The 25,038-nt window shown below is 40.0% G+C and overlaps 1 long non-coding RNA gene and 1 pseudogene across 1 annotated transcript; one reads left to right on the top strand and one right to left on the bottom strand.

The window, feature by feature from the left end:
• Window positions 1–529: 529 nt before the first annotated feature.
• Window positions 530–11,667, bottom strand: LOC143270678 (uncharacterized). The gene is made up of 5 exons (XR_013047920.1): window positions 11,579–11,667; window positions 11,057–11,116; window positions 5,634–5,794; window positions 4,119–4,227; window positions 530–643 (listed from the first exon to the last, which is right to left on the bottom strand). It is a non-coding gene; the product is annotated as an uncharacterized LOC143270678 (long non-coding RNA).
• Window positions 3,531–3,950, top strand: LOC102914289 (pre-mRNA-splicing regulator WTAP pseudogene; annotated as a pseudogene).
• Window positions 11,668–25,038: the final 13,371 nt, after the last annotated feature.

A 25,038-nucleotide genomic window follows, 5' to 3' on the forward strand; every position in this document is an offset into this window, starting at 1 on the left:
CACAGTGAGAATGGAGATGTTGAAAGATGTGGTACTTTGAAAATTAAATAGAAAAATTGTTTCAAAGTACCTTGTGAGAGAAGGAAGTATTAAAATTGCTTTTCTGGCAAAGCCTGTCCCTTCATCCAACAATTATCCTGAGATACTTGAGATCTCATCTCCATAAATTCAATAGGCAATTGGGGCCACTTTCTCTTTTGAGGCCAGATGCAGAAACAGAAATTACAGTCATTTCCTATATTGCAGAAATTAGCTGGCCAGTTGAAAGCCACCTGCACACATTAATTCATATCGTCAGAGGTTGGCATCTAGAAGGATCTCTGTCACATACTTCACCCACATAGAGGCCAAGTTCAGATAACCAAAGATGACATCTAAGTTTGAAGTTGTACCATGCTGAGTTGACGGTCTTTTTGTGGTTCCTGTTCCCTTGGCAGTTAGAGAATGACAAATACTTTACTTATACTATCACAAATACAAAATAATATCAAAGTATGACGTCTAGCAAATAACAATAGCTTTCTCTTACCTAAGAAGTAATCTTGGACTCTATATATATGAATAATCAGGGGTGGAGGAGATGGCTCAGTCACTGATGTCCTCGTCACACAAGCATGAAGAGCTGAGGCTGGATCTCTAGCATCTGCATTAAAATAATTCTGTGTTAAAGGGGCAAAACATAGTAAAATGCTAACATTAATATATTTCTCACAGGCAGGCATGGTGGTATATCCCAAATCCATGTTGTCACTCCCCGTATCTCAGAGTACTGTAATCAGGCACCATCTTGAGGGAGGGTGCTATTGTTTGAGACTGAACTACTCTGGGAACCTGAAAACAAGGAACAATCACAAATCAGGAAATCTAAGATGCACTGCCAGAGTACAGTGTCGGGGTGGGAAATAGCCCAGAGTGCGTAGTCATAGAGATGGAGAGGGCTGGGTGTAAACACACTGAGAAGTTTGGGCAGCAGGAGGCCCGGCTGGTAGGAATCAAGAGAGTTGGTAGCTCTGGTCTCTAGGATGAGTTGCAAATGCCATCACCTAATAATATATGGACAATCTGACTCGGAGTCCATGACAGGTAGATTGGCCTCTAGAGCTGCCTTCCCTGATATCGATTGAAAGTTCTCCAGCTCTCTCCCTCCTGCAAGCTGGTTTCCTGCCAGACAGGGTCAGAAATCTGTGAGACCAGCAGGCAGAAGACTGGGCTTCCTCCAGTCCCCACATCTAATGCAGACCTCCATGCTCTGACTCTTTCCCTGATTCTCTGACACATGTTCTAGCTGTTTCTTCTAATTTCTAATATATATATATATATATATATATATATATATATATATATATATATTTAAAATATATATATTTAATAAAATATATATATATTTAAAAATTTTAGGTATTGCCTCATGGTTACTGACTTAACCAAGAATTGTGATACACTGAGAGAGGTGAAGGGTCTGGTGATGCACTGGAAAGAGGCATAAGAAAGTGAAATTCTTGGCTACTGTAAAAACCCCTGTATCATAATCCTTGGTCAGCTCAGGTTTGCCTTAGTAGGACCAGATTACAATACAGGCACATCTTACTCAGCAGTTAGTGTGGTAGCATGCAGAGTTCGTTGTTGGGTAAGACCACTACGTCTTTTCTCTGTAGCAGTCTACATAGCACCTTCTAGCACTATGACAGCTATCCAGCAGGTTAAAAACTGCTACACCTAAAGAATATAGCATCTTTAGTTGCAGTCTTCCACGTATTTAGGATGGGTAACCAAGGGCAATGGCAGTAGCTTGTGTTGTTTTGTAGGCCTTTGGGGCCTCCCTGACCAATAACTCACAGGAAGAAATCTCGTGTCTTCCACCATGATTTTCATTTAATAACTTATGTCTTCTAGGAGAAGCATTGTCTACCAATGAAGGGTAGTTTCTCTTTTCTTTTAAGTTATATTTTGTGATTACCTTACTAACTAGCACATTTTGATAGTGCTTTTCAATACATCCTTTGTTTTCATTAACACATTGGACTGGAGAATCAGTATAATCCTGTATAGCAACTTCCTCAGAGGAGGACATTGTAGTTTCCTCTTGTGCTGCAGGGTTAATTCCCTCAGGTTGGAATAGAGACACTTTGTTGGGGTATTCACACATGTTCCCATTCCAAATAAAAAAAATCTGATTTTTTCCCCAGCCAGTGCAGTCATTTTAACAGAAGACATTTAAGCTGTAATTTCTCTAGTTTCAAGATGAGATTCTGAATTTCATTTTCATCCTTGTGGGTACAGGAAATAAGGCTCTTCTTCAGGGCACACAGAAGCTTTAAGGTCATTATTGACACTTCAACTAAGAACCCAAACCCCTGAGGTTTTGTTACCTTTCACCATTTTGTCCAGGAACATTAAGAGCAACTAGCCAGTCTCGATATAATCATTAAATCTCCAAAAATGCTCAAAAACATCTTCATACCTAATTAACTTCTTCCTTCTGTGGGGTATTGTGTTCCCCAAAATATTGTGTACCTCAATAAACTTATCTGGGGTCAGAGAACAGAAAAGCCACTAGTTAGGCAGTGATAGCACATGCCTTTAATCCTAGCATTCCAGAGGCAGAAATCCATCTGGAATCTCTGTGAGTTCAAGGCCACATTGGAAACAGCCAGGCATGGTGACTCACGCCTTTAATCTCAGGAAGCAAGCCTTTAATCCTAGGGAGTGATGGTAGAAAGCAGAAAGGTATATAAGGTGTGAGGACCAGAAACTAGAAGTATTTGGCTGGTTAAGCATTTGGCTGGTTCAGCATTTGGCTGGTTAAGCATTCAGGCTTTTAAGCAGCAGTTCAGCTGAGAGCCATTGGGATGAGGACTCAGAAGCTTCCAGTCTGAGGAAACAGGACCAGCTGAGGAATTGGCAAGGTGAGATAGCTGTGGCTTGTTCTGTCTCTCTGACCTTCCAGTATTCACCCCAATAACTGGCCTTGGGTTTGATTTTATTAATAAGAACTTTTAAGATTCCTGCTACATCCTTCCTTTGCTATTGATTTTTGACTTTTTGAGATAGGATCCCTCTATGCTGTATGGCCTGTAACTTACCATGTAGTCCATTCTAGCCTTTAGCTAAACTCCATCCTTCCTGCTTCAGTTTCCTGAGTACTAGGATTACAGGTGTGCACCACCATGTGAAGCTATCTTTGTTTTTTATAAATGGATTTTTTTGGTGTTTTGTTTGGCTTTATCATTTTTGTTTGTTTGTTTTTGGTAATGTTGTTACAAGATAGAATGAAGAGTCTCATATCTACTAAGCTGGCATTTTTATCACTAAGTCCTTTCTACTTAAGGTAGAGAGACAATTTCAGAAAGCAAACAAATTAAAAAAAACTCATCCTTAAAATTGTCTTGCTCTAGGTATGGCTGTAAGACTTGCAAGTAAAAGCCAGCACCAGGGATGCTATGGCGGGAAAGAGGGAGGGCCAATGGCTGAGTGTCCTCCACTTTGTGACTGACAGTCCCCATGCAATCTTGGACTGGAAAGAGTTCAAGATGACCAATAAAGAACTTCTTCCTAAAAAGGTCCATGTAAATGAAACAGAGTTCAAAGTTATGGCATGAGATGAGTTAATTCTAAGATGGAAACATTATGAAATGATGTCCACTCAAATGATGTGACTAGCTTAAAGGAATCTGAAGAAAAACCTAAACAGCAACAGCAGGAGTCTTATGCAGAGAAAACATTCTTACTGTGTGACTAGCAATCAAGGAAGAGGAGGCACAGGAGTGTATCTCTCAAATCTAGTACCTCAAGCAAATCCACCAGCCAAGTGTGGCCCCACCGAGATCACCAATGGCACACCCAGTGATCAACTTGTTTTTCCTGAAAATAAAGGTCAACTGGAACAGGCTAAAGACAAACTAGAAGAAGCCCAAAATGACCTGAGTGCCTGAAAGTTTGTTTCCACCTGATAGGGAAGCAAATCATACTCCCCAGTCTTGACTGCCCTGAAAATCCCACCTGGAGAAAGCTGTGGTGGGATAGCCAAGTACTCATTTCCACATCAAGACTCAAACTTCTGGAGCCAAAAAAGCCACATTTTTATACTGTCAGATTATAGTGACTAATGTAAAACTTACCAGATGAACCTTGTGTTTCAGCTTCTTTCTCTTCCTCTTGTTTCAGATGAAGAAGAGTTCACCTTTGAAAAATTCCTTTCTAGGACACGTAGACACTTGAGAAATGTTTCTGAAGATAACAGAGTGAGAAACAGAAGTCTTAAGTGTATGGCACACTGTGTCTTCAGACAGTTCGAAGGATTGAAAATCTAGAGATTTTTAAATCATGAATTAAGCATGTAAAATTCCAGTAAAATGTAAAAATGGAATATTCACTGCTCTTAACCTTGAGCATAGTGACTTGGAGATAGTGCACAACAGTTATGCCAATAAGACTGTGGACTGATTGTTGACTACTGGGTCAAAACTCAAATGAGGTGAATTTTTCTTTTAAAGGGTTTATATGCTAAGAATCAACTTCTAATAGCCATGAGACAATCAAGTTATAGCTATCAGTAATACAAGTAACAGATCTATTTCTCCAATTAGCTCTGAGCTCTATATTATATAATGGAGTCTTAAATCCATGGGGTTCATATAAATCATTTTGTTCTTTGAATGGTTGTGGAAACTGTAAATAACTGTAATGGAGGAATGTGATAATGTGAAGGTGTAGTCTTAAACTTCGGGTTTAAACTGTTTGGAGCATTTTAAGCATTCATTTTACAACTAGATTGTATAAGGTATTGGCTGTGATGAGACTCACTCTATTATTCAGTAAATCGTCTCATTCAGTAGGCACGTGGTAAACAGCATTGTCTTTGGTGTTCTATGGGGAGTAGCTTTCATATTGATCTATTGAAATTAAATTAAATGTGCCTTGAAATAGTTGGGTTTTTTTTAACTTTATTTTTTTTAATTGAAAACAGATTTTCTTTCATACAATATATTCTGATTATGGTTGCCCCTCTCCCAACTCTTTCCAGATCCTCCCCACCTCTCCTAATCTACACCCTTTCTTGCCCTCTCTCATTAGAAAACAAATAGGCACCAGAAAGAGAGAGAGAGAGAGAAAGAGAGAGAGAGAGAGAGAGAGAGAGAGAGAGAGAGAGAGAGAGAGAGAGAGAGAAAGGAAGGAAGGAAGGAAGGAAGGAAGGAAGGAAGGAAGGAAGGAAGGAAGGAAGGGGGAGGGAGAGAAGGAGGGAGGAAGGAAGGGAGGAAATAAAATAAGACTAAATAAAAACAAATAAACCTGAGTAGGACAAAATAAACAAAAAGCCAAAGAAAAAGCACAAGAAACACAGATACACATGGAGACACACACATTGGCACACACAGAAATCCCCTAAAAACACAAAACCAGAAACAATAATACATAAGCAAAAGACCTCTAGGGTAAGAAAAAATACTCCGAAAATACAATTAAGTTTGTTTTGTGTTAGACATGGGACCTCCCCTTAAGAGTGGTTTGTTTCCCCAGTGAGACTTCCTTGGAGAAAACTAAATTTTCATTTGTGAGCAGTTATTGGTTGGAGATAGATTCTGGGTTAGGGATGGGGGCTTGTGTCTATTTCCCCTCTCAGAGTTGCAACCCACCAGGTGAAGACCTGTGCAGATCCTGTGTCTTCTGCCACAGTCTCTGAGTTCCCACGTGCATTAATCTTGCTGTTTTCAGAAGGCTTTGTTTCCTTGGTGTCCTCCATCCCCTGTGGCTCTTACACTCTTTCTGCCTCTTCTTCCATAGGGTTCCCTGAGCCCTGTGGGGAGGAAATTGATAGAGACATTCCTTTTAGGACAAATTGTTTCAAAGTCTCTTACCTTGTCCAGCTGTATTCATCCTGATCTGCTGTAGGAGGAAGCTTCTCCAGTGATGGCTGAGCTATGCAGAGAGCAGAATACCATTAGGAATTACTTTGTTGCTTCATTCCTTTCAGGTAAAGGGCAGTATTTGATTTTCTGAGGTGATCAAACCATGGACTTGAGTCCTTTCCTCTGTTCTATTTTAAGTATCTGGTGCTACAGCAGTTCCCTCTCAGCAATACTCTGTATGAGTCTGATAGTCATTTCTGTTGTTCATTTTGTGATAATATGTTATTCTTCAAGATTCCTACTTTAATGGCGCCCTCTTCTGTTAGGACAGCTGTGGTGATATTTTATTTGTGCTCAAATAAATAAAGCTTGCCTGGAGAGCAGAGAGAAAAGCCAACCATTCTAAGTAAACACAAAAGTCATGCAATATTAGCACATGCCTTTAATCCTATTAGTTGGGAGGCAGGGGCTGTCTGGATCTATGTGATTTCAAGGCCACACTGGGAAAAGAGCCAGGCATGGTGGCACACACCTTAAATTCCAATACCAGTTAACCATAAAGGTCTGGAGGTCTGTATAGACAGACAGGAAATGACAGAGCTGGGCAGGAAGAGGAAGTGATGTAGCTGGCCAGAGAGAGCAAATCAGATGGCAGAACAGCAAGGCATATAGGGGTGGGTAGACAGGAAGTATCTCTCGCCTTTTTGGAAGCTGCAGAGTTGGTGAGGTGAGGTTAACATGTGGCTGTTGGCATTACTCTGATCTCTCCCAGCTTTCACCCCAATATCTGGCTCCATGTTTTCTATTAATAAGACAGTTTAGAAATTCATCTACATACAACCAAGTCCAGATACTTAGTCTTCTCTCTTTTTTTAGCCAGACGTTAATAAATTTTATTAATATTTTCAACAAAATAACTAATTTTTGTTTCATTTTGTAAATTATTTTTCTGCTCTTAATTACTTCCTTTCTTCTGTTTGCCTTGCACTTATTTTTGCTCTTCTTACGTTTGTGTGTTCTCTTGTATTGTATTCCTCTTTCCTTTCCTCTCTCCCCAAAGCACTGAGGGTTTATTCCAGATTCACACATGCTAGGCAAATGCTCTGCCACTGAGCCAGATCTCCAAATCATATGGTTCTCTTTTCTCTATTTGGACACAAATTTTGGCTCCCCATAACCAACATTCATTTGCCAAAAGCTCTCTCCACTGATTTTACTTTTTCTTTCTCATAAACTATCTATTTCAAACACTGCACCTTTAGATTACATGTGCTTTTAAATCTCTTTCATACACACACACACACACACACACACACACACACACACACACAAATGTGGGATATTTGTACACTGTGTGAAGATGTATTTGCTATGATTGGTGTAATAAAAAGTTGAACAGCCAATAGCTAGGCAGGAGGTATATGAGGAATTTCCAGGGAGAGAAAGGAAGGTAGGATAATCTAGGTCCACAGGAGATGCCAGGAGACACGGAGAAGAAAGAGGAGGTACAAGATGGAAGAGGGGTAATACCATGTGATAGAATGGAGATTAATATAAATGGGTTAATTTAAGTTATAAGAACTAGTTAGGAAAAAGCTTAAGCTATAAGACTGAGCTTTCATAATTAATAAGTAATCTCCATGTCATTATTTGGGACTAGTGGCAGAAAAGAACGTCTACACACACATACTGCATGCGCACACTGACTCATTTAGATTTTTTTAAATTAGGATGAGCTTTAACTTTCTGGTAATGGGCCCATTAGATATTAATTATTTCTCTTCTGTTTTCCCCTACCCACAAAGCCTTCTAAAAAGGCAAGTGAGAGGAATGGAAGAATATGAGCAATAACACACAAAAAGTTGGTATTTATTTCTCCTTTTACTCAGATTTATTTTGAAGTTGGGCTATTCTCTCTTCAAATTATTGTAAGCATATGACTTTCTGTAGTTTTATTTTTCTCTTCTTGTTGCTATGCATTAATTTTGGAGGGAATATTGGGAATTTTTGTAGAATCACATGACTGCCATTGTTATCTGATACCCAGGAGTTCCCAATCATACAGAATTCTAAAATTAGAAACATGTTTGTCCAGGGTTTTGGTGCTCACCTATCATAACAGCTTTTGAAGGGTAGAAATATGCAGATTTCTGTGAAATCAGGAACAGTCTAATCTGCATAGCAAGTCTATGCCTGCCAGAGTTACACAGTAAAACCCTGCCTATAAACAAACAAACAAACAAATAAAATGAAAATAGTTTTTTTTTGCTGACTGATCATTTCTTGTTCTAAGTATGTTTTAACTTAGCATACTAATGTGGCAGGAAGAGGAAGTGATGTAGCTGGCCAGAGAGAGAAAATCAGATGGCAGAACAGCAAGGCATATAGGGGTGGGTAGACAGGAAGTATCTCTCGCCTTTTTGGAAGCTGCAGAGTTGGTGTAAAAATGTGTAGCATACTAATGTGGAAATAATATACAATTTTCCAGGTCTAAATTGATTTTTCTTTCTTTTGATTTTGTTTTTATGAGACAGGGTCTCACTATGTAGTCCTGGCAGGACTGAAATTCTCTATATTGTAGACCATGCTGGCCTCATGTGCTACCATGTCTAATCATGTTTCTTTATTTGATTCTGCTTTCAACCTCAGTGGTTAAGATCACATACTGTTTTTGCAAAGGAGCAGAGGACCCAAGCTAGGTTCACAGAACCTACATCAGGCAGCTCAAAACTGCTTGTATTTCAAGTCTAGGTGATCTCATGCTCTCTGCTCCGCCCCCCCCCCATACCTATACTCTCTCTCACACACATATAATTAAAAATAATAAAATAAATATTTTTAAACTTTTCAAGTGTAAACTATAATGTACTTTGTCATTCTAATTCAGAACATTTGGCTAAATTAAACAGACTACAAAAGTCCACTTAAATGTTCATTCATTTCTATACCTTATTATCATCCTTCATAGTCACTTTTTCAGAGACCTTTCTTGCTAGAACCATGATAGGCAAAAACAGATTTTTCTTACTCTAAGTGTCGCTGTTTTAAACATTATACTTTCAAAATAAATGTTTACTGCTAAAATCTTGCATTAATTTAGCAGCCATGTTCTGTCATTTTTTTTTCAGAAAGTATGACATTGGGAGTCAATGTACGAGAGTGGATAGTACATAGAGTTCTCAGAGCCAGAACACCTGTATGAAAACCCAAATTTTGCCATTACATACTTGTGTGGCCAGGTTGCTTGAACACCTCCATACAAGAAAAGAAAATAGGGGTGAGATAAATCTTTACACCTCATAGGGCCACTGTGAGTTAATACTTGTGAAGCACTTAATATGTGACATATAGTAAACATCTATGTTTATACTATTTACTGTATAGCTTAGCTTGTTTTGTACACCTTTTGAAATATTTTTGGAAATTAAGTGTAATTATATCATTTCCCCTTTCCCTTTCCTTCCTCCATTCTCTCCATGTAAAACCTGTTTGTCTCTCTCAAATTCATGTTCTCTCACTTTGTCTTTACTTGTTGTTATTGTGTGTATACATATTTATTATATAAATATATAAATACTGCTGTGGATATCACTCTATACAAATAAAACACTGATGGCCAGTGACCAGGCAGGAAGTATAGGTGGGACAAAGAGAGAGGAGAATTGGGGAAACAGGAAGAAGGAGGAGAGACACTGCAGCCACCGCCAGGACAAGCAGCATGTAAAGACACCGGTAAGCCACCAGCCACGTGGCAAGGTATAGATTTATAGAAATGGGTTAATTTAAGCTATAAGAACAGTTAGCAAGAAGCCTGCCACGGCCATACAGTTTGTAAGCAATATAAGTCTCTGTGTTTACTTGGTTGGGTCTGAGTGGCTGTGGGACTGGTGGGTGACAAAGATTTGTCCTGACTGTGGGCAAGGCAGAAAAACTCTAGCTACAAAATACAGTCTACTTAGTTTGTATAATGTTAGTCATAGGACACCGACAGACATGGTTACATGGGAGGAAAAAAATCTCATGGGACTCCAACCCTGAACAAAGAACTACTGAAAATGATGGAATATTTTGTTTTGTTTTGTTTTAAAAGGGGGTTTTGAAATACCCTAGGCTGGCCTTGACCTCATTATCCTCTTCCCTCTGACTCCCAAGTACTTAAATTAGAAGTATAGCCCATCATGCCTGGAGTTTGTATAACATAGTTTCAGCAGCATCTTTAATACCTATAGTAGTTACCTATTGCCGCAGAAAAAAATACCACAATTTCATAGTCTAAAAGAACACATATTTCTTACGTTACTTTTTCTGTAGGTCAGGAATCTAGGTGCTGCACAACTTGAGTCCTCCTATTCAGAATCTCTCATGACAACAAAATCAAAGTGTTTACCAGAGCTTAGTTCTCCTGTGGGATGGTCTGTATGTCAAATTGCTCTGATTGGTCAATAAATAATACACTGATTGGCCAGTGGCTAGGCAGGAAGTATAGGCGGGACTAACAGAGAGGAGAAAAAAAAGAACAGGAAGGCAGCAGGAGTCACTGCCAGCTGCCACCATGACAAGAACCCTGTGAAGATGCCGGTAAGCCATGAGCCACGTGGCAAGGTATAGATTTATGGAAATGGATTAATTTAAGCTATAAGAACAGTTAGCAAGAAGCCTGCCACGGCCATACAGTTTGTAAGCAATATAAGTCTCTGTGTTTACTTGGTTGGGTCTGAGAGGCTGTGGGACTGGCGGGAGACAAAGATTTGTCCTGACTGAGGTCAAGGCAGGAAAATTCTAGCTACATAGTTCTATATTTCTGAAGGTTGGCTGGGGAAAGATTTGTATACAGGCTCAAATGATTGTTGGTAAGATTCAGTTCCTTGTAGTCTGTGAAACCAAGGGCCTTGGTTCCAATACATTTGATTATAGGCCTCAGTAAGATCCTTGCCCAAGTTTCTTCAACATGGTATCCTAAGCCAAAAAGGTAGATGTTGGGCTAAACAGACAAAGGTTGCCATATCTTATAACCTAACCAAAGAAGTTATGGCCCATCATCTTAACTATAATCTATTAGTTACAAATATCACTAACTACCCCACCCTCTAGGGGAGTAGTCACCTGGATTCAGTGATCACTAGAAGGAATCTTAACCTCTGTCCATCACACCTTAAAAAATAAACAAAATGTAACAGACACTTAACAATGCTGGTTTCTAAACAACTTACCTGGGTTTAAATAGTGAGTTTGAGTCAGTAATTCAGTCTTCTGAGTCTCAGTTTCTTCACCTATAATATGGAGTAATAATAGTATTTGTAATACATTTTGGGAAGGATTAAATATGATTATCTATCTTGTCTTGAAACTAGTGAGTGTTTAATAAATACTAGTTTGTTACTTGAAAACTAAAAGAATAAGTGTTTGATTTGGCCAGCTAATATGTTACATACATTACTGCTAAATAGGTAATCAGATGGGTTGGAGAAAAATGAAGATAAACAAAATACCATCATAAAATTGATACTGTCCCATGTTAATTATGACCTTTGCAATGTGTCCCATCTGTATATACTCTCAGCTAGGTCTTGGTGTCTTTTAGTTGCTTGTATGCTAAGAATCAAATTAATAATGGCAATTACAATTCACCTGTACACACCAGCTGCATTTCACTTCTAATTCAGTCTGGACATCTGCTACACACATATAATTAGGACATTTAATCACAGATTTGATACATTTTCTTGCCTTACCTGTGACTATTAAGATTCTTCTATGCTTCAGTCACTTTTCTTAACAACAGGAGGACAAAGTCGCTGAGCACAAGCAGGTTACTGGCTCTACAGAGAAATTTAAACATGGAGTATAGCAATGCAATGTCACACATTGTGGCAGGAACTGGCACAGAGGACTATACTATACAGAAGAAGGGACTCAACACAAATTAGGGGGCTTAGGACCTATGTTTTAAAGAATAGGTGAGAAAAGAAGGGTTGATAGGGCAAAGATATTGCTCAGCAGTTAAGAGCACTGGCTGCTCTTTCAGAGGCCCTAGATTCAATTCCCAGCACTCACGTGGTGGCTTACAGCCATCAAGAATCCCAGTTCTACTGCCCTCTTCTGGCTTTTGTGGGCATCAGGCACACAAGTGGTGCAGAGACATACATGTAGGCAGAACACCCATATACATAAAATAAGAAGTAATTAATGAAAGGAGGGTTGTGATTCATTCAGTGGTAGAGTGTGTACCTAGCATGCACAAAGCCCTGGCTTTGATCCCCCAGAACTGTGTAAAGAAAAAAATAATAACAAAGTTTAAACATAAGCTATCCTCAACATGGGATGTGGCAGGTAAAATAGAGAGTTCTTTCCTTGTCTCACAGTCCAATGGGAAGAACAAATCAGAAAAAAATGAGAACACCATGTATTAAATTCTACAGGAGCACAGGGAAGCAGATGGGATAGAAGGGGATAGATCAAAGAAGGGTTCACAGCAGAGACAGCTCAGCTAGTCTTTGAGGATGGGAAATTGTTTTGATATTTGGTCTTCATCTTTCTCCATTGCTATATTTAGCATTAAGTGGTTTTTTTTTCCAGACTGGGACTATTTTTAACCAATATCTTCCCTTATTCATGTGTAAATAAAAAAACTAACCGAAATTAAGAATGTTAGAAACTTAGAATGTTACATCTTGGCTATTTCCCAACTTACGTGTTATCTCCTCAATACATACCCACATGCTGCCTTTATAACAGCAGTATTAATATAAATAATAATAACAGCCTAACATTTGTATAATATTTTCTAGTTCAAAACCACATTTTATAGGTGTTAAATATAAGTTAATTACATTTCAGATATACAGAAAATGACTAAGAATAACTACCTGTAATCACACTATGCAGTTAACTGTTAATATTTTTTGTCATTTGCTTCAACTTTCTGTTTTTCTCTAATAATATGTTAAAGGGGATAGCTGAGGATGCAACTCAGTGAAGAACTCTTATCTAACATGCATAAAGTGCTGGTTTTACCTCTACAACAGAAAGAGAGAGACATAAAGATAGGGACAAAGACAAAAAGATAAAGAATCAATGAAATATACAAAAATGCAATAATGAATCACATTATTTTGCAAGCTAGAAACAAATTTTACAAGATAAACAGGGCCTGGGGAGATGGATCAGTTAGTGAAACGCTTGCTACAGAATCATGAAGACTTTAGTTCTGCTCCCTAACACCATGTAGAAAGCCCAGCATAGTGGCATATGTCTGCAATTCTAGCACTGGGGAGGTGGACCCAGGAGAATCCCTGGAGCTCACTGACCTGCAGAAACTCATGAGCTCCACATTCAGTATAGGACTCTGTCTCCAAAAAGTAATGTGGAGCATAATAGATGAAGGCAGTTAACAGCAACCTCTGGTCTCCACATACACACTCACAAACATGTGTATGCACACACACATGAACAGGTACACCACAAAAATGTTTTTAAAAGACAACATATAAACAATATTATGTGGTTTAAAAGTTAGGAATTAATGAAGACTAGAGAGATGGCTGGCTCACTTGTGTGTATTATATATATTATGTAATATAAATTATATATTACTTATGCCAAGTTGTATACATATATAATCATATATATGCATAGATCTTAAGCACAATCTTCTCACTACATGCCCATAAGTTGCCTTTATACTGGCAGTATTAATATAAATAATAATAGCTTAACATTTATAGAAGAGAGAGAGAGAGAGAGAGAGAGAGAGAGAGAGAGAGAGAGAGAGAGAGAGAGAGAGAACTGCAGCCCTCACAGTCTGGGATCTCAATGTGTTTACAGCCTATGGGCAAGAATGAATCCATTGCTAAAATTTCCATGCACCCTCCTGCTATTGTCCCAAGACCAGAAGACTCAGGATGACGTGGTGGTTGGAGCCTGTGGCCATCAGGTAGCACAGTCTTCTACCTCCCTATGTCCTGGCCAGTCCTCCAGGTCCAGGATGAGTGGCATCCATACCCAGGTCAGAGGCTAGGGAATGTCATAGAGAACAGAGTTTGTTGGGCCTGCTTTATGAGCCCATGGTGATGCTGCTGAAGGCATTTGTAAGCATAAACTGATGCCTTCCCCCAACCCCTACCACCACTTTTTCAAGGGACTTTTGTACATACACACACCTGCATTAAAGATGTATAACCTAAAAATAATCAGCCAATCAAGCCCACAGACAAAACCAACCATGGATACAAAGCCACTCACTTTTGTAACTATTCACTAGGCAAGACTGATGCAAAGAGACACTATTGAACTCACTGGGCCTTCAAGAGCTCTGGCATATCAGGGCAGAAACAGGGTCTGTAAGTAGGTGACCTGAAAGGGAAACAAGTGAGAAAAGGAACCAGGGGTCCTGAATGAGTATTGATGTGGAAATGAAGGGAGGATGGGGAGCTTAGAGGGGAACAGGGAGATCTATGAGAAAGCAAGCAAGTAGCAGTATGGAGTGGGGCTGTGTGTGGCGACACAGAAAATGTGGACATAGCCTTGAATCTTAACGTTTTGAGTGGCTGCTACTGTAGTATGGTGCTGCTAAAAGGCTGGAGGCTTGTAGGGTCCAGGTCTGGAAAAGGTCATGGGCAGATCTGCAAGTCTTGAGATTAAGCTTGATGGCAAGGGGCTGAGGAAGTGCCTAGTTGGGCTGTGAGTACCTGGTAGGCGTTAGGGATGTGAACTGGCGCAATACAGAGTTTATTGGGCAGCAGGGCAGAGCTGTGAATACTCACCTTGGTGGTCGGGCTACTGGAACACCAGGGTAGACGGGAGCAGTGAAGAAGAACTGGGGCCACGGCTACGGATCCAGACCAGGTGGGTGCTGACACAGGAGTTCTAGCGTGCAACTGAGCTGTGACGTTTGTAATGTGGGCGGAGCTTTGGAACCTGACCCTGTGATGAGTCATACAGTTGGAGGAAGAAGGCGGGGCTGTCCTGGTGAGATAGGAATTGGGAGCTGGGCTGAATGCTGGAACTCTGGAACCGGCAGGACTATGGGAAGCGTCAGAAGGGGATGCAAGTACTGACCTAAGTGGGTAGGGCTACTAGAATATCAGAACGAGGCTATGAGTGGCCGAGGTGTAATGTGGAGAAGGAGCTTTAAATTCTGCCAGTTTGTGCTTATTTTGTTAGATGTAAATATAAACACCGTTAGAGTTAAATTCAGTGGCTCAGTACTTGCCTAAAAGGAGCGAGATCCTGGGTTAGAACTTGAGTGCTGAAAATAACTTGACAATAAAACAATAGCAAATTGAATTCAATAACATATTAAAAGAATTTTACCTGCTGGGCGGTGTTGGTGCATGCCTTTAATCCTAGCACTCAGAAAGCAGAGGCAGGCAAATCTTTGAGTTCCAAGATCGGCAAATTTTCAGAACAAGTTCCAGGACAGCCAGGGCTACACAGAGAAACCCTGTCTCGGAGGTGGGGAGGAGGCATTTTACATCATGATTGAGTTTTACTCCTAGAATGTATCAATATTTCAACATATGAAAATCAATCAATGCAATACAACAATTAAGGAGAAATAGATAATCTTTCTAATTTATGCTGGAAAGATATGAGAAAACATTCATCCTTTCATAATAAAACAAAATAGAAATAGAAGGGGATGCAACATATGGTCATATATGACAAAGTACTCATGTGGAAAGTTCCACTTAATATCATACTCTATGATTGTGTGTTCCTTGCTTTTCTTATTACTATAACAAAATGTATGCTCATGACAGAAGCAATTGAAGAGAGGAAAGGCTTATGTGGGCTCATGGTTTCAGAAAGTCCATGGTGCTGGGGAGGATGTGACAACAGGACAGCTCCATCTATGGCAGATGAATCATGCAATTTGTTTACATCCTATCATACAGCAAGCAGGAAATGCCAAGGGGAGTATAACTTTCAAGGATCTGCTTCCACAAATCAGCCCCACCTCCTAACGTCTTCCCCAACCCAAAAACAGTACTGAGAACTGAACATACAAAACTTGAGCCTGTCAAGAGCATGTTAAATTCCAATCACAACATTGGTGAAAGTATGAAGACTTTTGTGGTGCTTTGAATGAGAATGACTCCCATAGGCTCATATGTTCCAATACTTTTCCCCCAGTTGTTTGGGAATATTTGAAGGTGTGGCATTCTTGGAAGAGGTATGTGAATGGGGGCAAGCTTTACAGTTTCAAAAGGCTCACACCATTCCCCACTGTGCTCTCTCTGCCTCCTGCTTGCATATCAAAGTGTGAGTTCTCAGCTTTTGTTACCACCAAGCCTTTGTTTCACCAGCATGGACTCCAACTCTCTGAAATTGTAAGCCCAATTACATGCTTTCTATTTTAAGTTGCCTTGGTCATGATGTTTTGTCAAAGAAGTAGAAAAGTAAGACAATTTTTTAAATTCAATTTACATACCAGCCACAGGTACCCTCTCCTCAGCTCCCCACCCAACTCACCCCTCATCCCCTCCCCCAACAGGGTAAGTTCTCCCAAGGGGGTACAGCTAAGCCTGGTATATTCAGTTGAGGCAGGACCAAGCCCCTCCCCGCTGCATCAAGGGTGAGCAAGGTGTCCAACCATAGGTAATGGGATCCAGAAAGCCAGCTCAAGATAGATCCTGATCACACTGCCAGGGACCCCTCAAAAAGACCCAACTACACAACTGTCTCCCATATGCAGAGGGTCTAGTGTTGTCCCATGCAGGTTCCACAGCTGTCAGTCTAAAATTCGTGAGTTCCTTTGAGCTTGGTTCGGTTGTCTCTGTAGATTTCCCCCATCATGATCTTGATGCCCCTTGCTCATATAATCCCTCTTCTCTCTCTTCAACTGGACTCCTGGAGCTTGGCCTGGTGCTTGGCTGTGGATCTCTGCATCTGTTTCCATCAGTTACTGGATGAAGGCTCTATGATGACAGTTCGGGTATTCACCAGTCTGATTACCAGGGTAAGCCAGTTCAGGCACCCTCACCACTATTGCTAGTAGTCTAGTCTGTGGTAGTCCTTATGGGTTCCAGAGAATTTCCCTAGCACTAGGTTTCTCCCTTACCCAATAATGTCTCCCTCTATCAAGATATCTCTTTCATTGATCTCCCACTCTGCCCCTCTCTCAGCTTGACCATCCCATTCCCTCATGTTCTCATTCCCAGTCCCCTCCCCTCTATTGCCCTCCCTCATCCCCAGTTCATTTATGGGGATCTCCTCTGTTTTCCCTTCCCAAGGTGATCTGTACATCCCTCTTAGTGTTCTCCTTCTTTCCTAGCTTCTCTGGAGCTGTGGGTTGTAATCTGATTATCCTTTGCTTTACCTCTAGTTTCCACTCACTTATGAGTGAGTACATACCATGTTTGAATGGCTAAGATCAAAAACACTGATGACAACTTATGTTGGAGAGGATGTGGAACAAGGGGAACACTCCTCCACTATTGGTGGGAGTGCAAACTTGTACAACCACTTTGGAAATCAGTATGGTGGTGTAGCATGAATCTTAAAAGATCTTATTAATAAAATCAAACCCGAGGCCGGTTATTGGGGTGAATACTGGAAGGTCAGAGAGACAGAACAAGCCACAGCTATCTCACCTCACCAGTTCCTCAGCTGGTCCTGTTTCCTCAGACTGGAGGCCTCTGAGTCCTCATCCGGAATGGGTCTCAGCTGAATTACTGCTCAAAAGCCTGAAAGCTTAACCAGCCAAAATGCTTCTAGTTTCTGGTCCTCACACCTTATATACCTTTCTGCTTTCTACCATCACTCCCTAGGATTAAAGGCTCGCTTTCTGGGATTAAAGGTGTGAGTCACCATGCCTGGCTGTTTCCAATGTGGCCTTGAACTCACAGAGATCCCAGATAGATTTCTGCCTCTGGAATGCTAGGATTAAAGGCGTGTACTATCACTGCCTAACTAGTGGCTTTTCTGTTCTCTGACCCCAGATAAGTTTATTGAGGTACACAATATTTTGGGGAACACAATACCACCACATGGTGGTTTCTCAGAAAATTGGGAATCAATCTACCTCAAGACCCAAGGGATGCTCAGTCATATCACAAGGACATTTGCTCAACTATGTTCATAACAGCATTATTCATAATAGCCAGAACCTGGAAACAACCTAGATGCCCCTCAACCAAAGAATGGATAAGGAAAATGTAGTACATATATACAATGGAGTATTACTCAGCTGTAAAAATCAATGACATCATGAAATTTGCAAGCAAATGGATGGAATTAGAAAATATCTTCAGTGAGGTAACCCAGATTCAGAAAAACTAAGACAATTTTTATTTAAGATGAGGAACAAAGCAAAGATGCCCACTTTTACCATCTATAGTCAACATTTTCCCCTTTTCTTTTTTTAATTAAGAGATTTTTCCATTTATTTTACATATCATCCACAGATTCCCCTGTCCTCCCTCCTCCCACCCTCCAGCCCTCCCCCCAATCCATCCCCATTCCCACCTACTCCAAAGCAAGGTCTCCCATGGGAAGTCAGCAGAGCCTGGTACATTCACTTGAGGCAGGTCCAAGCCCCTCCTCCCTGCACCAAGGCTGTGCAAAGTGTCCCACCATAGGCACTGGGCTCCAAAAAGCCAGCTCATGCACCAAGAACAGGTCCCAGTCCCACTGTCTGGGGGTCCCCTAAACAGTTCAAGCCAAACAACTGTCTCGCTTATCCAGAGGGCCTAGTCCAGTACCACGGGGGCTCCTCAGCCATTGATCCACAGTTCATGTGTTTCCACTAGTTTGGCTAGTGGTCTCTGCACTCCTTCCAATCATGGTCTCAATATCTCTTGCTACATGAGCAAGCTGGGGGTGAGGAGGTATAATGGAGGGCAAGGCACGGGGGAATGAGAGCTTAGGGGAGCAAGAGGTTCAAGCTGGATCAGGAGCAGAGTGGGAGAACAAGGAAAGAGATACCATGATAAATGAAGACACCATGGCAATAGGGAGAGATTGGGTGCTGGGGAGGTCCCCAGGAATCCACAAAGATTACTCCACCATAGACTACTGGCAGTGGTCTAGAGGGTACCTGAGCTGACCTACTCTAGTGATTGGATGGCTGAATACCCTAGCTGACATCATAGAACCCTCATCCAGTGACTGATGGAAGCTAGTGCAGAGATCACAGCCAGGTCCCAGGCAGAGCTCCAGGGGTCCAGTTGATGAGAGAGAGGAGGGATTCTATAGTCAACATTTTATTAGAAGCCAAAACAATCAGACAAGAAAAAGAAATAAAAGTTCCAAAATTAGAAAGGAAAAAGTAAGATTATCTATGTTCACTATGCCCCCATTCCTTTATTTTGCAATGGAAATGTATATATCCTGTGCCACTGTATGTTGGAAGTATGTAACTTGATATTTTATTTTATAGGGGATCATAATTAAGATATTGTCTTGAGTTGCAAAAGTGACTTTGGACTTTTAGATAGTATTAAGACTGTTATAGACCATGGAGACATTTGAAGTTTGACTAAATGCATTTTGCATCATGATATGACCATAAACCTATGGGAGCCAGGGAGTGGAATGTGGTGGTTTAAATGAGAAATGCCCTGCATGGGCTCAGGTATTTGAATATGTGGTCCCCAGTTTGTGGCACTGTTTGGGGAGACTATGGAAACTTTAGGAGTGGAGTCTTGCTAAAGAAAGTATATCTGAGATTGGGCTTTGAGAGTTTATAGCCTTGCCCTTCTTCTAGTTCACACTCTCTTCTTTCTGCATGAGGATAAAGTTACCACTTAGATTCCTGCCCTAGCTGCCTACCATCATGCCTCCCTGCCATTATAGGCTCTCCTTCTGGAATCAGAAGCCAAAATAAACTCTTCCTTCTGTAAGTTGTTTTTGGTCATTGTATTTTATCATAGCAATATAACCAATACAATCAGTAAACAATTGACTGGGTTAGGACTTTTCAATGGTACAGCTTTTCATTAGTCATCTGTGCTAGAGTAGGACTTCCCAGTGGTATAGCTTTTAGATAACCACCCATGCTTCAGTAAGTAATTCCAACAAACTCATTGTTTCACCAATCTTAACTTATATGGATATCCCTCTTTGTTTTTGCCAATGCCTTCTTTGTCTGGAGTGAATACATTTTTTATGTCTACCCAGAAAAATTCGTATGACCCCATTTAATGGGGAATAGGGGTACATTGGAAGAGGAATATTTTCAACAAATGATGCTGGAAAACTTGAACATCTGTATTTGTAAGGATGTAGTCAGAAGGCTGGGTGTGGTGGTATATACCTTCCCAGTACTAGGAGGCAGAGATGGGTAAATCTCTATGAGTTTGAAGCCAGCCTAGTTTACATAGCAAGCTTTTGGCCAGCTATAGCTATAGTAAGACCCTGTCTCAAAATAAACAAACAAAATAACAACAACCATTTTTTTTTTAAAGAAGACTGTAGTTAGATACTAGGCATGATGGTACATGCCTATACCCCAGTACTCAGGAAACTATGGATCATAACAAGACACTGTTTGCAAAGAAGAAAGAAAGATGTTGATATTTAACTTTTATCATATACAAAAATGAAATAAAAAAATAAAAGTGAAAATGGACCAGAAACCTAAATGTAAAAGTTAACAGTAAATAACACTTATAAGAAAACATAGGCAGAAATCTTTATGACAGTATTTATGGCAACATCTTCTTGAAAATGTTGCCAAAATCACAAGCAACAATTAATAAAATGTGTAAATTGGACTTCATCAAAATGAAAAGCCTTTATATTCTAATGAACACTATCAAGGTAGTGGGAAGAAGGCTGGTAAAATGGTTCAGCAGGTGAAGTGCTTGCCATGCAAGCCTGATGGCCTGAGTTCAAGTTCTAGAACCTATATACAGATGGAAGGAGAGAACTGCCCCTATATGTGTGCTGTGGCATGTATGTATGCACACACACACAAAAACATCATATACATACAATAAATATTTGGGAAGGGATTGAGACAGGGCTTCTCTGTGTAGCCTTGGCTGTCCTGTCTTTGTTGACCAGGCTGGCTTCGAACTCAGAGATCTGCCTTCTCTGCCTCCTGAGTACTGGGATTAAAGGCATGTGCCACTACGTCCAGTTACAATAAATATTTTTAATTTAAAAGATAATAGAAAGACTCCTCACAGAATGAGAGAACTAGATCTGATAATGAATTCACATATAGAATAGAAAATATCTTTATAATTTTTCAAAAGTGAAATCCAACTTAAATGAACAAAGGAGCCAGGTGTGGTGGCACACACCTTTAATCCCAGCACTCAAAAGGTAGAGGCAGGAGGATCTCTGTGAGTTCAAGGCCAGCCTGGTATACCTAGGAAGCTCCAGTACAACCAGTGCTACATAGAAAGATCCTATTCCAAAAAAAAAAAAAAATGGACAAAGGATATTCTTTGACAAAGATACATAAATGGCCAAAAAACATATGAAACAATGTTCAACATCAGTAGCCATTGGGTAAATGTAAACTCAAACCACAAACATTTTATATTCACGTAGATGGATATATATATATATATATATATATATATATATATATATATATATATATATATATATATATATATATCAGACACCACACACAGGTCACAGAACATGTCCTCTTTCCTGGCTAGCTTTCATAGTACTAGATGGCAGCACACAGGCTGCTGGCAGAAAAAGTTATCAACAGTCTTACCCAGTTGTACAATATAATACAGAATACAATAATGACTAGTATGGTGAGATAAGACAAAGGGATTGTAGGCCTGTGTTCTATGTATGCCTGGCAGCAGTAGTCTTATATTTGTTCTTTTCTTTAAAGTGGTTCATTCTGCCTATCTTCGTATCTACTTTAGGTCCATACTGTCATTCATTTGTAACATATCTATACTGTCACTCAATATATTTCTCAAGTCATTTAAATCCATGCCTCAACATTTTCAGAAACTATTAAGGCTGGATGAAGACTGAGAGAAAAAGACATTTAATAAAATACTCTATAACAGACCACAGGTCAAATCATAATCCTCTAGACAGTGATGTTGGTCTATTTCTGCTGTGGATATCATTCTATATAAATAAAACACTGATGGCCAGTGACCAGGCAGGAAGTAGGTGGCCAGGCAGGAAGTAGGTGGGACAAGGAGAGAGGAGAATTCTGGGAAGCGGAAGGCTGAGGAGGAGACACTGCAGCCACCGCCAGGACAATCAGCATGTGAAGACGTTGGTAAGCCACCAGCCACGTGGCAAGGTATAGATTTATAAAAATGGGTTAATTTAAGATAAAAGAACAGTTAGCAAGAAGCCTGCCACGGCCATACAGTTTATAAATGATATAAGCGTCTGAGTGATTATTTTATAAGTGGATTGTGGGACTGCGGGGCTTGGGGAACCTGGAGAGAAGCCCTTCAGCAACAAATGGCGCCCAACGGCTCGAGTTTCCACCTTAAACCTGAGAATATTTAATAACCAATTCTAAACAGAGCAAAAACCAGGTTCCTGCTTCTTGTCTCATATGGGCAGCTAGACGCCACAAAACGCGGGTTTGAACACTGGCGGGTTCCTGGCGTGTGCATTTGACCGGCAGTATGGCGGGAATGAGGCGTCTGCCAGCGGCACATTACGCTGTGTAGTAGATTTAGTCTTTACTAGTATTTTAAAAAAAAAAAAAGGTTTCTGGGCTACATGCTGCTTTGATAAAAGCTTAGACCCACTATTTCTGAGACTTGATGACTCCCAGAGCTGGCGGAAAACGTACCACTGCCATGTTGGGAAGCTAAAGTGGGCAGAGCCAGCAGCCACAGCGCCGTTTCAGTCTTACAATGGTGCAGTTTAAAGCAGTAGGCTCCAGGTAATATAAAACATAAGCCACGTAAAGATGGCTACCACACAGAGAATCTGGATTATGTTCTCTTTGATATTTGTAACTGAAGAAAAACATTTGATTGCAAAAGCTGTTGAGTTATGCCAAAATGTGTATTTTAAAGGTACCTTGACTTCAAAATTTGGATTTAAGGATATGTTGCTTTGGAAAAGAGGTTCTGCTTTTGTTTCCACAGAAAGCCAGAGGCTGTGGATTTGTTCCAGATTAAGATACATCAGGTTTGACCAGCCAAGACCCCCTGAAAGGTCTCCGATGACACCATGGCCCAGATGATCCAACATCCAGAGCGGTTTCACGGCAACTGGTTCATACAATACAGCCTCAAGGACTACCCCATAGGCCTAAAATTTTCCTTGTATCCCCATAAGATACAGCGCCCCCCTCCAGCAGGAAGTAGTAAGAGATGCTACACCCAAATTCCCAAATATACCAAGCTGGATTTAGAGGTGGAATTGGCTCACTCCCCCTCTAAACCCAGACATATTAAAAAAATAAATGGTTAAGAGATTCTTGCGTCCCAAATCAGAAGAGCCCTCTGGTGTGGGACAGAGAAAAACCAATATTTTTATTTAAAACAGGTTGATTATAAATGTGATCTCTTTCTAAAAAAGAAAAGGGGATATGATATAAATATATAGGAGGATATAGAGATGATAAGATAAAAGGGTAGATTAATGAATCTACTTTTAAAGAACAACTTGTTTAAAATGTTTTACATTGGTATAGATTTTAGTTTATTGATACAAACTTGATGTTAATTTTGTTATACTGTATATATGTATTTCTATTCTTGTTTGAGGCATTATGTTTATGTAACTCATTTAAAATTGTAATGGATAATTAAAAAATAGATTAATAATCAGTCATCTATGATCATCATATTTGTAGCCATGTTAGTTAAGTCTTCTAGGTATACATAGATATATTTCAGATAGATAGGTAATCTTCAAACACTTCATAGACCTAGAGAATATGGCATTTAAATAACTTAGAATTCTGTTGACATGAGACACAATTGTTCCTGGCTGCACCAATTGATCCCAAGAGAATGTTGGGCTTCTAAGACATTTCCATTTGGAAGTTTGTCTTTTTGGCACAAAATGGCCTACTGGGCAAAGAACTGCCCTTGCCTTGATGGCTGACAGTACAAATGCAATGCTGTCCTTTCTGGACAAGCGGGACACAAGGAAAGCAACCACTGTACTCTGCCAAGACAGGGTAAGATGGTCTTACAGAAATCCTGCTTCTGAAAATGGTCTGTCAGATACTCTAGGCCTGTAGCCAATTTGAATGCACCAACAATGCTGAGAAACATTAGGTGACTGTCCAGGCTGCCAGCTGTCTTGGTCTACTCTTGCAAGATTCCCGAAAGTTGCTTGCATCCATCTACCATTTCTCAGGTACCATTATGTTCCTTCTCAGGTCTTTGATGTGGTTGAAAACTAGATAGTTGTAATTTCCTCAGTTATGACAAAAGATAAGTTAGATATAAAACCTTAAACTCACAAATATAAGATAGATAGGACATCTTCTTTAATATTGTAACTGTAATTCTTGCTCGATGATTGTTTTGTTATATGTAATTTTACCATGTTAAAGTTAAAACCTTACTTTTAAAAAAAAAGAAAAAAAGGGGAAATGATGTGGATATCATTCTATATAAATAAAACACTGATGGCCAGTGACCAGGCAGGAAGTAGGTGGGACAAGGAGAGAGGAGAATTCTGGGAAGCGGAAGGCTGAGGAGGAGACACTGCAGCCACCGCCAGGACAATCAGCATGTGAAGACGTTGGTAAGCCACCAGCCACGTGGCAAGGTATAGATTTATAAAAATGGGTTAATTTAAGATAAAAGAACAGTTAGCAAGAAGCCTGCCACGGCCATACAGTTTATAAGTGATATAAGCGTCTGAGTGATTATTTTATAAGTGGATTGTGGGACTGCGGGGCTTGGGGAACCTGGAGAGAAGCCCTTCAGCAACAATTTCTTCCCTCTAAAAAAATTTGTTCAGATAATTCAAGGATTAAGGAGCACAAATTAAGACTTTCAATATATACCACTGGGATATGAACAAAATAGTTTTATTAAAATTCATTTGCTTTGAAATAGCTAAATAGTTATTACTTCAAGCAAACAAAAAGTTAAACCTACAGAACAGTACATTTGATCAATTTTGAGCTGCAAAGCACAAAAGTTTTACATAATTTATGAGAACTACAGGATAAACAGAGCATACTTCTACTGGAAAAACAATAACTTGTTTTAGAAGTTAACTGCATGTAAAAGAAATGAGCTTTAGACAAGACTCCATACATTTATCT

The sequence above is a fragment of the Peromyscus maniculatus genome, chromosome X, assembly GCF_049852395.1.
Source record: "Peromyscus maniculatus bairdii isolate BWxNUB_F1_BW_parent chromosome X, HU_Pman_BW_mat_3.1, whole genome shotgun sequence".
Lineage (NCBI taxonomy): Eukaryota > Metazoa > Chordata > Mammalia > Rodentia > Cricetidae > Peromyscus > Peromyscus maniculatus.